This window comes from Ambystoma mexicanum, chromosome 5p (assembly GCF_040938575.1).
Source record: "Ambystoma mexicanum isolate Mex_15411 chromosome 5p, UKY_AmexF1_1, whole genome shotgun sequence".
NCBI classification, from domain to species: Eukaryota; Metazoa; Chordata; class Amphibia; order Caudata; family Ambystomatidae; genus Ambystoma; species Ambystoma mexicanum.
Genome location: NC_090930.1, coordinates 88,379,992 through 88,392,812, shown reverse-complemented (window position 1 = coordinate 88,392,812; position 12,821 = coordinate 88,379,992).

Here is a 12,821-nt window from a genome sequence, read left to right as displayed (position 1 = left end):
ATAATTTCCGGTGGTTAGAGACCTAGCTCCATCTCCATTTGCAGCCTGTGCCAAGGAGCACGCGGACCTCGTGCACTCCTGGTAAGGCTTTTTTCGCAGAAAGTCCTTCTCCAGTGCAGCCTGCTGCCCCAGTGCCCTTGGCGCTGCATTTTCATTTCTTGTTCATTCTCCCTGCGGCTTTCTTGTCTTTAGGCTGATCCCCTGCACTTCCCTCCCCATCTATGCCCACACCTTGCCTGATTTGCTAAGGGCACCAGGAAGCCTAGCCATCAAACCTGACTGCATGTAACACCATCATTCCATTTGAAGCGCCCTTTCCCAGCCAAAGCCTTTTCCAGCCCAGCCCGCTGCCCCACGCTCCTTCCCCGCTTCATTTTCATTTCTTGTACAGTTTCACTGCCTCTTTGCCATCCTTAAGCCCACCCCCTGCTCTTCCCTCCCACACCTACCACTTGACTGATTGGCTAAGTGCACAAGGAAGCTCTCTTAATCGAGCGACCCAGGCAAGCCTTACCGGGGCAGCCGGCTAAGGGGCCAAGTCACAGGACAGCTCCACTTCTTGGAAACTCCAGTTCCCTGTCTGCCAGTGTTCGCCAATGGATTCCAGTCGACATCCAGCAGCTACAACAAAGTAAGGTGGCATGGGCGGAGAGCACAGCCATTACTGTGCTCATAAAAAATAAAAATAATCCCACTTCTATGTATCTTTAATGCCTAATGTACCTCTGCTTTCTTGTATATAATGAATTCTTATTTTGCTGTGTTGGGCTAAGCTCCCTCCCTCTTCCTAGGCAAACGTCCCTGTCTTGGTGTACTGTTCATGTGTTGTATCCAGACAGTTTTCTGGCCGCCACTCATGTGTTGTATCTAGACAGTTCTGAGGCACCCGTTCATGTTTTGCATTTAGACAACCTTTTAGGCACTGTTCATGCTTTGAGTCGAGGCATTTCGTCGCACTGCTATTGTTTTGAATCTAGGCATTCTCTCACTCTGCTGATGTTTTGATTTTAGACATTGCATTGTTACTGTTCAGATTCTATGTATTTAGTCACATTATTTATTTTTTGAATCTGTGCATTTTGTGGCACTGCTATTGTTTTGGATCTAGGCACTCCCTCACCCTGGTGATGTTTTGAATCTGGAAACATTTGCTGAACTGAATCTAGACATTTTAGGCACTGTTCATACCGATCCTAGTTTCATCCTTCAGACTTCTGAGATCTCAGACAGTGAGCACCACCCTGACCAGATTTCACAGCAGAACCCATCCAACAACCACCTTTTCAGGACACACCCTCATCACCATGCCCCTTTCTGCCCAATTCAGCAAAACATAGCCAAAGACACTTCCCACCACCAACTCCACCTTTCCATAATCCAAGCTGTCCCCTCCTCTCTTTAACTCACTCACCTCTCCCTTACCAATCAAACTACTTTCCACACCCATCTGGCTTCCCCCAAACCCCTCACCCACTCCTCTAATATACACTGCCCCTGTGTCCCTAACACCTCCAGGAATGCACACTGGAGCTCTACTTTCCAATACATCAGCGCTATCTACCACCCCAGGTCCATGTTCTCACTAACCCACCCATCCCTTACACACCCAGACACTCCCCCAAGACACCGCCCTTGCTTCTCAACCCACCGCTCCTCACCCTACACCAATCTTCTTATCCCTAACTCACACTTCCCCTCCCTAAGCATTGCACAGGCTTCCCTGGTCAGCACACCACACTCAACATCCCCTCCTACACTTATTCACATCTGTTTTCCCTCCAAACAACTCCCTAAACACACATGCCACATCGGACCTCACACCCACAGTCTTCTCTTCAGCTCTATCCAGGATCCCTTTCTACACCCCCTCTTTTCCCTCCTTGCCCTCTCCTCCCACTCTCAACCCTTTCCTGGCTCTCTTCACATCTCTGCTAAAATCCCTATCCCCCACCAGCATTCCACATACCCCACTGCCAAGGAAACTCCTGTGGTCCTCCTGCCTCTTCCTCCCTCATCATCGTCTTCCAGCCCCTCATTATTCACCACCCCTCCCCTCTTCCAGCACTACAACTGCTCACCACCTGACTGCCCCCAGACTATCTTCCCTCCATGCCACCCTTCTCTGCCACCCCCATGCCACCCCCATGCCAATCCCTCCACTCACCCCAAGCGTCCCCTACTACTCCAGCTATCCTGCATAATCATTAACATCTGATCTGTCTCCAAAAACAAATGCAAATCTTTTACCTTATCTCCAATGAAACCTCTGCCATCCTATTCATCACAGAAACCTGGTTCACTCACGGCTATGAACCCATCGCACACGAGGCCCTTCTTCCCTGACTACTCCCTCATTGTACAAAATTGGTCCAGCAGTGCAGGAGGTCTAGCCATCCTCCACAAACAACATCTCTCAGTTTTATCCACTGAGACTCTACCCTGTAACTCTGAATGTGAATCATTACTAGTAAAGATCTGACTCTCCCCCTCCCTCACACACAGCTTCCTACTCATATATAGGCCTCCAGGCTATAACAGGAACTTTGCTGACTCCCTCAGTGAATCCCAATCAGCCACCCTAATCCAGCAGCCATCACACACTGTATTAGGAGACTTCAACATCTGGTTTGACGTAGCCGATGAACTGCTCTCTCACTGACAACTTGGTTGCTCTCAGCTTGACACAACTGATATCCCTTCCAACCCATACCGCAAGGCACATGCTCGATGCACATTGGACCTAATCTCCACCATCCCTTTCCAATCTGGAAAGATCAATACACTAAATTCTTCTCCCTCGTGCATCCCTCACTCATGCCCACAACCGGCCAATTCCTCCTCAACCCCTCCCACCACTGTCTTTCTCTGTAATAAAGTCATCATGAACCCTGATCTGGCCAACTCCCTCCTAACCACACTTCCAGCTCTCCCACTCCAGGAAGGATACCCCTCCATTGACCTTTTTGGTCGTTGCCTCACCATCACCCCGATTCCACACAATCTGACTAGACACAGCTCTCAGAGATTAGACACCAACCCAAAGTGGTACACACCCTCCCTGAAATCCCTAAAACCCTCAAGCATAGCCTAGAGTGAACCTGGAGGACAAAACCCACAACTGTTCACAAAACTGCCTTTGTAAGATTGAAAGAAATCAGAAAAGCCCAAATTCCTTCCATGGAAACTGATCGCTCACTCCAATAACCCGACCAGGGAACTCTACAAAATAATTGCAGCATTTAAGACTGCTTAACTCTTCACAACATCACTAATGATAGAGACCGCACCATCCCCGCTAAACTAGCTTTGGTCGTACCCCCCCACCCGCCTGCCCTTTACTCTGTCCTAATCGTGCCCTGCCCACTCAGCCAGCCCTCTCCTCATTCACACATATTTCCATTATGCATTTTCAAACTCCTAGTACTAAACTGACCCTCTGGCTCCCATGGAGAGCCATGTCCCGCTTCACTCCTTAAAAGCATCCTAGCTACAACGTACGCTGGCAATGTTGCTCGGTTCGTTATTAATAATTCTCTCTCATCTGGTATCTTCCCGGAGGTCTTCAAAACCTCTTATGCCAAGACCATTCTCAATAAACCATCTCTCAACCACCTCCTTTGTTCAAACTACCAAACTATCTCTAACACCCACTTCATTGCCAGACTCCTAGATCGGACCGCTTACAAGCAACTCTGCCTATTCACAGAAGCCAACATGCTCCTTGATCCTGCCCAACCGGGATTCAGTCACCTTTGAGGAAGCTAATCCTCTCTTGTGTCCATCTGGGATGATCTAAAAGAACAGCTGACTCAGAAGGATGCGCTGCTCTCATCCTCCACAATCTATCTAATGTTTTTGTCACCATTGACCACGCAATACTCATAGACAGGCTTTACACACAAGGCATTAGAAACTCTACTCTAAAATGGATCTTGTCATTCCTTTCCAATCGATCACAAATGATGCTCTTTCTGCCTTTCACCTCTGTCCATTTCCCCTGTTCCGATAGGGGCCCCCCAGGGAGCCTCGGTGTCTCCCCTTCTCTTCAATCTATACCTCAGCCCACTCCCGGGACTCATCCACTCTCATAACCTCTCCAGGTAAAACTATGCAGATGTCACGCAGATCAGTTTCAAGATCTCCAAGACATCAACATCCCCCGACCCAGCCTCTCCCCCTGCCTCTCTGCAATTGACCACTGGATGACAGCCAACCACCTTCTCCTCGACCCAAGCAAAACAGAAATCCTACTATGTGGCAAAATTGCTCTCATCCCCCAATTGATACCCTGACCACACTCCCTAGGAGCCCCACCTGCAGCTTCCACTTCTGTAAATAACCTTGGATGCACAATAGACTGTCTTACACATCAACATTGTGCCCATAACTTGTCAATTCTACTTACGCCTCTTAAACTGCAATGTTCCCTTATCTCACCTACCCTCATTGACTCTCTGCAACACTTGCCACCATGCTTTCCCATCTAGACTATGCCCACTCCTTCTATCTAGGCATCCTAGCACATCATCTTAAGAAATGCCAACAAATCCAAAACTCTGTGGCCAGACTCCTCGCTCTCTCACCCACAAAACACATCATCGGCAAAGTACTACAATGGCTCCCTATCAGCCAAATGGCCACCGTTAAAGCCATGTTCATCACACATCTGGCGCTCCATAATACTGGACCCGAGTTCCTCCAGGACAAGATCACTCACTACCAACCTACCAGAACATTCCAATCATGCTTGGAACTCCTTCTCGTAATCCCCCCTCACGACTCCATCAGAATGGGATGATTCACCTTCTCTATCCATAGACTACGGATATGTCTACAAGATGTCTTGACCTGGTAAGACCTAATGCAACACTCTAATCAGGAACATGGTCACACTCCACTATGCGGAAGCCAGCCATAATCGTGGCGACCCCGCCTAGGGACACCTGAATCCTTCTACAGTCTATAAACTACTGACATGTCCATGATTAAAATAGACATCTAAACAAACCCACTGCTATCGCTCACATTCCTGGCTGCCTCAGCATCATTCCACATTCCTGAACTCTTAGGAGGCTTATTGTAACACAGCCAGCCCACTTAACTGCTTATCTCGGCCTAAGCCTACATGCTTTCTAAGTCTAAAGACATGTTTCCCTTACCTTTACCCTGTATTAGGATAGTCTGTCCTCCACACTTACTTCTGTCGTTACACCTAGAAGACCCTTGATTCAGACCGTCTACTCTACTTATATGTATGAGGATTGCCAGCAAAATTCAACGAAAGATAAGAGCATAACCACAATATCACACCTAGAAGACAACCGGTCTATCACGCTTAGACGATGCATAATGATAGCTTGTTCATGACACTTAGAATACCTATTACGGCAACCTGGCTAGTGAGCCCAGGGAACTCTTTCACACAGACAATCAGATTAAACAGTGGCATCAATAACAAAGCTCCACCTCGAGCCTGAAGGTATGTATAAACGCACCACTTCCGTGGAAACCTAAAACAGGCATGGCTACACTCATGCAAGCATCAGAATGCAGCAATCACCTAAAACACATTTGGTCTAGCTGGTCTCATAACCCTTTCACTGTCTTACACCAGATTAAGCCTCAACACTTCTGCCAACAGAATACAGTATTGACCTATGACAAAATTCAGTCCAGCTGGATACATAAAGATTCTCTAACAGTCATGCACTCTCCCGACCTTCCTCAGCATCTGTCCACATGCTGATCTATTGGGTTGTTTTCTGGAGCCCAGCCAGCTCACCTAACTCCTTATCTTGGCCATATGCACACACACATTGTAAGCCTTTTTGAGAATTTTGCATACTCTGGACTGCTGTCCCCAAGGGCATTCCCACCACAAGCGCGCTGAGACCATAGTAATGGCAAAAGGTGCTTTATAAATGACTACTTCAATACAATACAATGACTACTACAACACAATACAATACAACAATTACAAACTCTCTTAGACCGCACACCGGCTATGGCAATTTAGCCATTCAACAGTAACTCACGCAAGTGCTACTGGCCATCTGAATTTCTTGTTGTGCCTTCACTCTAATAGTTCATCATTGCTTTCCATTGGAGAAGTGCAGAAGTGCCCAGAAAATAGGCATCAAGGATCCCTGTGTGTAATGGTCAACTGTCTGTTCCTGTTGATGTCCCATCTGTATTCAGGTTGACTGAGACACTGATGGGGATATACATCAGGCTCCCCTCCCCTTAGTCTGCACTTACGCTACTCACACATTTTTCCCCAGGTGTGAGTGATGATGTTAATTTGATGTTGCCATTCCCAGTGTGCTTGAAAACGTTTAGCTAGATGCTGCTTGTGTTCTCCACCCAACCTCGATGCTTACTAAGTACTTCTCTCTGAGATATGTATAAGAAATGCAGCCAAGTTTACCCTGAAGCATGGGTCCATAAAGTCATCCATCTACCCTTGGTTTGCCACACAAGATTGAACGCTGCTCTTTCATCAGCTGTGCCCTCAGATTCCAAGGCATGCACTCTAGCCATGTTAGTCAATTTGATCTCAAGCTGGTACACCAGTGGGAGTACCTTTCCATGTTGGTCATGTTGAGCTCCAGTAGGTACTCTTGAACCTCACATCTGGATACATTGTGATGGCTGAGTCAAGTGTTTGCCCTTCTTGAAAGATCATAGCAAGGAGTGGACATTAGACAGCATCTGTCAGAGACATCTTGTTCACAAATGCCTCTTCTACAGCCTTGCTTTGAGAATGGCATGTATATGTGATAGCATCCCACTGCTTGCATAGCCTGTCAAACATGTGCAGAGTAGATGTCCATTGGTGGCTCACTGTGGTCTTCAGATTATGCAATAGCAACCTGTGGCACACTTTGAGTTGACACAGTAGATTGTTGGCTTGGTAAGCCATGCTGAAATGGGAGCTGATCTATTGGCCACTGTAGATCAGCTCTCATGTCTTCACAAGATAATACATGCTGACAAAGCATACAACCTCAAGATGAAGGGAATGTGCAAAGTCGAGTACATGCATTCTCTCACCAATAAACTCTTTATCTCTGAAAGGCCACCCCTGTATTGTCCCGGGTGACTGTTCCATTTACTCACCTTCACATCCTGGACAGAAAGTCACTCAAACTCACCCCATTCTAAGAAGATCATTGCTTCCCGTCAAATCAGATTTCTTATCTATTGTATGATGTTTTGTGATCAAAAGAGTATTGTTGCTCCTATATATAAATAAAATAAATAACATTCATGACCATGAGAATATTTTACACAAATGCTTTTTGATCACACATCTGCTAAATATCCTTTTTTGGGCAAAACCGTCAATATGCCACTCAAACTCAAAAGTGGATTTAGCTTTTAATCAGTTGTCAAACGCAAGGCCCCCAAAAGTCTCTTCCTCCACCATCCTGTAGGCCCTTCAGCTCTCCTTCATGCTCTGTCAGATATCCTAGGTCTGGGAGCATGACTTAGGAGACAAAGTACTTTTCGTGGAAACAAGCCAACGCTGTAGCATGGGCTCAATACCCGCTCCTGCGGTTAGAGACCAAATCTGGCATTAAGTGCGATACAAATTAGCATTTCTATTTATTATGTAGACCAAATCATCCTATTTAAATGGCCGATAATCATCAAGGGGATATTTGCAAGCAAAATAAATACTTTCACATCCATCAATTGCATCTCCTTTAATAAACCATAAGATGTGACAACAGGAATGCATTTGGGGGTCACCAGGGTTTGTAGCTACGACCGTTGTGATCTCTCATGCTACCCCTGTGGTCTCCCTTGCTACCCCTAAAAATAAAATGTAAAAAAATATATATTTTTTAATTATATTTTTTTTAAATGTAAGCTCCTGTGCTGTGGCCAGAGACATTTGGCTGTTTGTTTCTGGAGTGGCTGGGTTTCTTGTTCAGGCCTCTTTAAAAAAAAACAGGGTGTTCCACAAGTGTAGCACTTTGAGCAGTGACCCTAAATAAGAAAGAATATTAATAACAAATGTGTCTTTCTGGAATTCTATACAATAATTGCTAAACTCATTAAAGGTTTATTTCAGGCACACTTCAGGGGGTGAGTCGCTGATTTAGTCTGTTCTTAAACACCTCAACTCAGCCCTTCATCCTTCTGAGGTTGATAAATGAGTACCAACAAATGTTGGGTGATATTGTATGTATATGGGCCTCATTACGAGAATGGAGGTAGCCATGGAGCTATTAGCTCCATTGCTGCCTCTGTTCTGGGCTCCATTACCGGGCTCCTGCGATGGGACTTAACGGGTTACTCCGACATAGGAGGACCCGGTAATTCCTCTTTGCAGGAACCCATCCCCATTCCCATTTGAGCCCCCATAGGGCTCAATGGGAATGGGGAGGGAGGTAATAACGGGCAGATTACATCTGGCCCGTTATTGCCTCCCTCTTCCCCTCGCGGGACCCGGAAAGCACTCCTGGTTTTACCAGGCGTACGATCCGGGTCTGCGCTGGGAATCTTGTAATCTGCGCTCCCGGAATAAAGGGGGCCGGTCGTGTACCGGCCCCCTTCATTATGGGAGCGACAGCCTTATAATGAGGCCTTATATGTTCTAAATAAAGCGCTTAAGCATAATTTCTATGAAATAACACATCATTATCATTTGGACTTTGATGTCTGCTTGCATTCACAGTAATTTGGCAATATGGGCCTATGCACACTGATACCAATGATACATATGGTGATCCATTCTTGTATGAGATTTATATCACATAATAGTGATACTGTATCATATTTTAGTAGTGTGCTTAGAGACAATGCTATGTGATGCCACTTCCTGTTTTGTCAATGGGTAAAAGGCTGTGTTCCATCGCTTCCTGTGATGTCACTCCAGGGTGGGGTTAAAGGACATTACCATATCAGAGGTCAAGGGTTGTGTGGTGTCACCTCCGCTTCCCCTGGCGTTTTGGTGAAATGATGTCCTGTGTGACAATCTGCTACACTACTTTTGTCTCAAGAAAATTTTCAACCACAAAGATGAAATCATGTAATTCCACCATCCACTTGGCTATACGGGCCAACACCAAACTCAAACTCTTGTGTGTGAGTAAGTATAAGAGGCGTATGAACTGTCCTGACAATGTTGAGTGGAACCTAGAAAATTGTAGGAAAAATGTTTCAATGATCACCAGATGGGCAAACGTGCAGCATCTTCTATGATATGATATGGCATTTACAACGCGCCTATACACAAGTGTTTCAAGGCGCGACAAGGCAAGGGAGGGGGAACAGAGGGAAGACAGAGACAACGATTTTATAGGCCAGGTGACATTGCGAACGCGCAAGTGCAGGGGAAGGTGAAAACTGCGGGGGGAAGAGGAAGGGGGCAGTGCAGTACATGGGATCGACAGTAAAGATAAATAGGATTTTAAAAAAGCAAAAATTAAAATAAAAGCAATAAGTAAAAGTGTGGTCAGCTGGTGGCAAGGGTAAGTGCAGGCATCAGATGTCAAGTGCTGATAGGGGGCTGTAGGGATACAGAAAACATTCCCCAAGTGCAGGGGATGCCAGGGAGGCAGTGCAGGTGTGCAACTGGCGGGGGAGGGGACCTGGGCCCAGAGATCAGAGAGTAGCCAGGAGACCAGTGCAGTTTCAGTTTCAGCCAGGAGATCAGCAGGGGAGACAAGGAGAGAAGGCAGACGCAAAGAGGAAGGTTTTGAGGTGCTTCTGGAACCGGAGATGGTTCTCCTCAACTTTCAGGGAAGTAGGGAGGCTGTTCCAGAGGGAGGCCCAAGCTGAAGAAAGAGATTTACCACCAACTCATTGCTTGGAGAAGCGACTGGCCCAGGGAGGTTGGAGGCTGATGAGCGAAGAACTCAAGAAGGAATATATTTAGGAAGAGAGAGTTGAAGGTATTGAGGTAGTGTAAATTGTGAGACGTAAAAAATTTGAGGAGAGAAGGAGAATGTGGATTCGAAGATGACCCCAAGGTTTTTAGCCTCACACGGTGGAGAAGGAAGAGGGCCAAGAGAGGCCAGCCAGGGAGTGACAGGAAAGGAGGGAGCAGGTGTGCCGATGAGGAGAATCTCGGTCTTACTGGCATTAAGGCAGAGATCATTGGCGGCACACCACTCCTGGATAGCAGACAGACAGTCAGAGATGAGAGAAGGAGAAGAAGTGGTGAAAGGGAGTCTGATAATTAGTTGAGTGACATCCGCATAGCACTTATGAGAGCGGCAATGCGGTGGCCAAGAAGTGCCAGATATTGGTTGAACAGCCAGGGAGAGAGGTTAGACTCCTAGGTAACACCACAGGTAGATGTAGAGATAGAGGAGAAGAAGGACCTAAGTTGACATGGGAGGGTTGATCGGAGAGGAAAGAGGTCATCCAAGCCAGGGCCTGATTGGTGATACCCAGGTTATCATGGAGACGGTTGAGCAGGATGGCATGGATGACCATGTCAAAAGCAGAAAAGAAATTTTGTAAGATGATGACACAGGGGGTGTTGGAATCTAGGTTGGATAGCAGGTCTTCACGGATGTTCAGGAGAGCAGTTTCTGTGCTTCTGGCAGCTCTGAAGCCAGACTGATGGTTATGGAGACAGCCAGCAGATTCAGTGTGAAGATTAATTATATGATATGATAGGATATTTTATTTATATCGTGCTCATTCAGAGCACGACAATGCAAGGGAAGGGGAACAGAGGAGAAAAAAACAACGATCTTACTAGGCCCAGCGATATTGAGAACACCCAAGTGCAAGGGAGAGCGGGAGGGGGAAAAGTGCATGGAAGGGAGGAGAAAAGGAGAGTGCGGAGCAAGGCGAGACAGGTATAATGAATACTAAAGGCAACAAACAATGGTAGTGCAGCCTGAAAGTGGCAAGTGCTGGTCTTATGGCAGCACACTGGGTAGGTCTGATAAGTGCAGGAAGAAAAAAGAGGGAGGAACTGTATGGGTACAGATACAGACCCCAGTGCAAGGGGTGGTCCGGAGGTAGTGTGGGAGGGTGGCAGGGTGAGCAGCTACCTGGACCCAGAGGACAGAGGGTGGCCAGTTGCACAGTGCTGAGGGAGGACAAAAATCAGCAGGGGAGAGGGTGGGCGAAAGCAGAAGCAAAGAGGAAGGTTGTGAGGTGCTTCTGGAACCAGAGATAGTTCTCCTCAAGTCTTAGAGTGGCAGGGAGGCTGTTCCAGAGGGAGGTCCCAGCCGAAGATAGAGATCTACCCCGAGCTCGTTTCTTCAAAAAATGACTGACCTTGAGGGAGTTAGAGGTAGAGGAGTGTAGAGCTCTAGAGGGGAGGTATTTGCATAGGGATAGCTGAAGGTATGTTGGATCAAGGCCCCAAAAAGCCGTCTGGACAATGCAGAGGGTTTTGAATTTAATCCTTGCATCCACAGGGAGCCAATGGAGAGATTTCAGAGCTGAAGAGATACAATCCTAGGGCTTGAGGCCAAGGACAAGTCTTGCAGTCCTGTTTTGGATATGTTGCAAAGGGTGGAGAGTAAAGGCAGGCAGATTTAGAAAGGGGCTGTTGCAATATTCCAACCTAGAAAGAACCAGAGCTTGGGAGACAGTGAGCTTCTGAGGGAAGGAGAGGAAAGTCACAATACCTCTGAGGAGGTGCAGTTGGAAGTTTGACTTTTTAGAGACATCAGAGATGTGGGCAGAGAAGGAAAGTGTGGAATCAAAGGTTGCCACCCCACCTATCCCCAGGTGGAGATAGGAGGGGTGGCAAGGGAGGCCGGCCAGAGAGTGAGGGGAAAGGATGGTGATGGTGTGCGATGAGGAGGATCTCCATCTTGCTGGCATTCAGATAAAGATAGTTGGCGGCACACCAATCCTCAATGTCAGTTAGGCAATCAGAGATGAGAGAGGTAGAGGAGTCGTCTGAGGGCAGCCTGAACATGAGTTGAGTGTCGTCCGCATAGCACTGAAATTTTGAGCAGAAAGTGGCAATGCAGTGGGCAAAAGCTGCCAGGTATTGGTTGAAAAGCCTGGCCGAGAGATTAGACCCCGGGGGAACTCCAAAAGTGTAGAGGAAGATAGTTGATAGGAAGAATACAAGTTGGACCTGGGAGATGGGCAGCTTTTCCAGGAGTTTGCCCAGGAAAGGAGTGATGGAGATTGGGTAATACTTAGCAGGGCAGGCCGGGTAGGCAAGTGAAGGGAGTGCTTCAGAGGGGAAGGGAAGGCACCAGTGGTGAAGGAGTGGTTGCAGAAGTCTGCCAGAGCTGGGACGAAGGTGTCAATGTGGTCCTTGATGGTTTTGGAAGAACAGGGGTGAACCTGTTTTGTTGTGACTTTCACAGAACTGACTTGTTTAGAAACCTTGTTTGGGGAGAACAGGGGAAAGGCAGAGAAGGAGGGAGGACTGGTGGCCAAAGAAGCGCCAGAGGAAGAGCAGGACATAGAGGGGGTAGAGGGAGAGGAAGAGGGAGAGGGCAGGATGTCCTGAGTTTTAGAGATTAAATGAGAATCCAGGACCATGCAGAGGGCCTGGGAGGGGACCAGAGAGGTAGAAACTGTAGCAGGATTGGCCAGCTGCTTGCAGATTTTAAAGAGTTTGGCCGAGTTGGTAGATGCCACAGAGACGCAGACTTGGATGTGGGCTCTCTTCTTGGTGCAGACAGAGAGCCGGTATTGCCTTTGGAACAGACGGCAGGGCAGTTTGTCAGAGGATGTACCGGAAGCAGGTCATTTCCTCTCAGCCTCCCTGCACTTGCGTTTAAGGGTGGCAAGGTCTGAGTTGTACCTGGAGTTGCACTTGGCTTTGGGCTTCAAGCAGATCCTCATGACAGGGGCAAGAACATCGAGAGAGGGCTGTG